The following is a 4774-nucleotide window of genomic DNA, read 5'->3' on the forward strand; positions in this document are numbered from 1 at the left end:
TCAACAAACTGTGGTATATGTACACCATGGAATACTATGCAGCCATTAAGAAGGATGGAGACTTTACGTCCTTCATGTTCACATGGATGGAGCTGGAGAATGTTCTTCTGAGCAAAATATTACAAGAATGGAGGAAAAATTATTCAATGTACACACCCCTATTATGAAACTAAATTATACCTTTTATATGAAAGCTATAACCTAATAACAGCTTAAGAATATGGGGACGAGGGAGGGAGAGCAGAGGGGGGAATGAGTGGAGGGAGGGGGATTGGAGGGATCACTTCTGAGGTTTATCTTACAGGGGTACAAGTAAATCTTTCTAAGAGTAGAATGTGAACGTTTTAAAACAACAACTGAGAAAATGACATGAAAAAAATTATGCATATTAAAAGATGCTAACTTTAAAATGATACCCCCCAAAAGTGAGGAAAAACCTGAGTTACAGAAAAGAAACTCAAATTTATTTAATCAAAAATGAGAATAAAAGTTAGGAAATACAAACACACACACAACAGCACTATGTAATGACTCCCAAAGGGGAAAAGCAGTGGTCCAAGACGGCTTGTTAGTTCAAGAGAAAATAACCCCCCCACACACACATTCACAAATAAACACACATGCAAAAGCACAGACACAATCACACACTCACATACACACAAACAAGAAACCCAGTATTTTTCAGCAATATAATCAATCTACAACAAGCGCAAAACTCAGAATTATTTTACAATCTTCCTTTTTTAATAACAAACATGCCCACCTTGGGTTTACCAATACATATTTTCAGTGGTTTACTATTGACTTCTTTTAAAGATATCAGTGTTACTATCTACCTTCCACCAACCAAAAGAGTTTCAGGTTGGCAGGCTTTAGGTTGGGTGCCTTATTTTCTGTGAAGTTAATAGCGATAGTTCTAAACACTGGCCAGAAAAAGTCTTATTGCCATTTCAACACTCAGCAATAGTTACCGTGATGCCTAAATTGCCCTTTTCTACAAAAAGCTGTTGGCGTCAAAGACAAGGCAGTCACTCTTCATCATAGCTGTCTCAATTCCCTCCCAAATAGACCCAGGAGTTGCTTCCCAAGTTAATCGCCATCTATGACCACTGAGCTCAAGTCGGTAAGTAAAATTTTCCACTTGCTGGGCTGTTCCTAGTAGCTGTAGAATTGCGCAGGATCACTCTTGACCATCGTCATTTTCCTATTTCTGCAAGATCACCATGAAATGCAAGCTAAAACAGGACTGCATCATTACCCAGTCAAAAGTACCATGAACATTATTAATGTTCATAGCAAGGAAAAGTGCAATCTCTCCCTGTAGTGCTGTAGTGGAGTCATGCTGATGCATTATATGGGGCATCACAGCATCCAACGAGCCTTCCCATTGACAGAGAACACCAGGGCATGGACAGGAATAAGGCCTAAAGTCACAGAACTCTTCATAGTCTGCTTTTTCTGCGGGTGGCAGAGTTGTTCCACACCCAGAAGAGGTGTATTTACACGGAAACATAAGGGAATTGGCCACTTTCTCCATAACCAAGTTGCAAATGGATCCCAATGGGCCCTGGCAAGTTGGACAAGAAGTCAGCTTTTGGTGACAGCTGATACAAACAGATGACTACGCTGACACTGATGGAGGGGTGGTAACACATAGTCAAAGCAGACCGGACATCAAAAAGACTCCTCAAGTCACTGCTGAATTCAGTTGTATCAGGCAGGACCGGCTCCCTCTGGGATAGTGGACCCTGTGAGGGACCAGCAGCCTGTGCCCTGTCAGTCTGATGGCTCATTTCTGTGGGCCGAGAGGGCTCCTGGAACCTGGTACTGGATCAAAGGCATGCAGCCTTCAACCCCCACCCCCGGAGCGGGCAGCACTATCACCTTGGCACCCAGACAGAACAGACACTTTGGGTCGTCTCCGCTGCTGGAGAGCATTCCCCTCAATGGCCGGGCTTCCCCCTAACCAGCTAACCACAACGTCATGGCGGTTTGGCACATCCTCGAGCTTGCAGCGCGCTTGCTCCCACTGAGTACCATACACCGTGGTCAAGGCTCTGAAGTGGGGTGGCCTGCGTGCCAGGCTCCTGGCTGCTGTTTTATATAAGAATTAATTATCCAAATTCAGCATGTGTTGTATGTGATTGTCTCCTTAGACTTTTTGCCTTTCCTGGGACCAATATGGGCAACTTGTGTTTCACTAGAAAATTATCCATTGCATCTGTGTTCAAATGTATTTGAATAGAATTCTGCAAACTTTGCACTTAGGAGACTTCAAATTTTCTTTTTATTGAAGACTATGTCATCCTTGTCATTTTAAATTTTGAGCAGTTGTCTTTCTCCCCCTTTGGTTAATTTACCCAGTGACTTTTCATGTTTCTGATATCTACACAAGTAACCTGCCATTCCTCTCATATATGAATTTCACTGTAGTTTTTTTTTTTTTTAATTCAGGTTAATGTGAGAGGGATATGTAAAATCAGGTTACACTATTTGCATTTGTTAGGTAAAGTGCAAGTCATAGTTGAACCCTTCACTCAGGAAGTGTACCATATACCCCTACATTCACCCATAAAGAAAGATGGAGACTTTACTTCTTTTATATTTATGTGGAAGGATCTGGAGAACATCCTCCTAAGTAAAATTTCACTGTAGTTTTATTTTCTAACCCATTTATTTCAACTTCCACCTCTAACTAGTAGTTTTGCCTTCATTTTAGATGCCTACTTTTAGATTACATCGTGGCTTTCTGAATTTAATGTTTAAGTCATTTATTTTTATTTTTAGCGGTGTAAGTAATATTTAAGATGCCTACAATATTTTCTGATCACGGCTGTAGTGGTCTATTCTGATATATTCTGTTTTCGTTATTATTATTCTCATGTAATCCCAGAATGTTAATCTGTTCTTGCCTTTTAGGCACAAAATTTAACAGTCTCAGTAGTAATATGATTTTTCATAATTTTCCTTCTGTCACTTTTGCTCTACAAAATTATATTTTTCCTGTATTACTGGGTACATAAGTATTAATGACTAACAAGTTCCTAGTGAATTTTAGCCATTAGTATTATAAGTGTGCTTTTTCATTTTTACTCTTTCATTATTCTAAATAAAATCCTCAATTCTGCCCTCTTAAATATGAAAATAATAAATTTTGAATTTTTTATCATTGTAATACTCTGGTACATGTTTCATTTTTTTAAAATATATTTTATCATTTGCGATTCATTGAGGGTACAAAGAATTAGGTTACACTGATTGTATTTGTTAAGTGGTGTGCCATACTCTGTGACGACTCCTCCTCTCTCCCAGGTCCCTCATCCCTCTACCACACCCCTTGTTCATCTATTGCCTTCATATTAGAATTGTGTACATTAGATTCTTGTTTCTCCATTCTTGTGATGTTTCACAAAAGAAAGGTGTTCCACCTCCATCAAATGATGCAAAGTCTCCACGTTTTTAATGACTGAATAGTATTCCCTGGTATATATATATAGCACAGCTTGTTAATCCTTTCCTGGGTTGGTGAGCATTTAGACTATGTGCACATTTTGGGGATTATAAATTAAACTGTGATAAACAGCCTAGTGCAAATGTCTTTATGACAGTGGTTCTCAACCTTCCTAACACCACAATGTATTTTCACTGCTACAAAAGAATGACCCACAGGTTGAGAACTGCTGCCTTATGATAAAAAGATGTTTTCTTCTTACTAGGTAGATGCCTAGTAATGGGATTGCAGGATCAAATGGGAAGTGTAATTTGAGTTCTTTGCGGACTCTCCATACTTCCTTCCAAAAAGATTGTATTAGGTTACAGTTCCATCAGCAATGTAAAAGTATTCCCTTCTTTCCACATCCATGCCAGCACCTGCAACTTTGAGACTTTGGGATGTGGGCCATTCTCACTGGGGTTTGGTGATATCTCAGGGTAGTTTTGATTTGCATTTCTTTGATGATTAGGGACAATGAGCATTTTTAGCCAGTCCTCTGTCTTCTATAGAGAAATTTCTATTCATGTCTCTTGCCCAGTGATATATGGGATTGTTGGGGTTTTTCATGTTGATGAATTTGAGTTTTCTATTGATGCTAGTTATCAAGTTTTGTCTGCTTCATAACATGCAAATATCTGTTCCCATTCTGAAGGTTGTCTATTTGATTTTGTTGTCGTTTCCTTAGTTGTAGAGATGCTATTTAACTTAATTAAGTCCCATTTGTTTATTTTTGTTATTGTCACATTTGCCAGAGAAATCTTATTCATGAAATCTTTACCCAGTCCAATATCCTCAAGTGTTTTTCCAACACTTTCTTCAAGGATTTTTGTGCTTTGATGCCTTAGACTTTAATGTTTCTTCCACTTTGACTCAATTTTTGTAAGTGGTGAGAGGTATGGGCCCAGTTTAAGTGTTTTACATGTGGCTATCCATTTCTTCCAACACCATTTATTGAATAGGTGTTCTTCTCCCCAGTGTATGTTCTTGTTTGTTTTATCAAATATCAGGTGGCTGTAAGGTTTTAGTTTCACATCATGGTATTCTATTCAATTCCAAATGTCAATGTTTCCAATTTTGTGCCAATACCATGCTATTTTGATCACTATGGCACTGTAGTATACCCAAATGGTTGGTAGAACAATACCACTGGCTTTTTCTTTATTACTAAGAAGTGCTTTAGATATACAGAGTTTTTTCTGGTTCCATACAAAATGAATAATTCTTTTTTCCAAGTCTTGAAAGTCTGATGTTGGTATTAGGGATGGCATTGAATTTTTGGAT

General features: G+C 38.5%; 1 pseudogene; it reads right to left on the minus strand.

The window, feature by feature from the left end:
* Positions 1-950: 950 nt before the first annotated feature.
* LOC100964002 lies at positions 951-1793 on the minus strand (annotated as a pseudogene).
* Between the last annotated feature and the right edge of the window lie 2981 nt (positions 1794-4774).

This window comes from Otolemur garnettii, unplaced genomic scaffold, assembly GCF_000181295.1.
Source record: "Otolemur garnettii isolate 467f Iridium unplaced genomic scaffold, OtoGar3 scaffold00192, whole genome shotgun sequence".
Classification (NCBI taxonomy): Eukaryota; Metazoa; Chordata; class Mammalia; order Primates; family Galagidae; genus Otolemur; species Otolemur garnettii.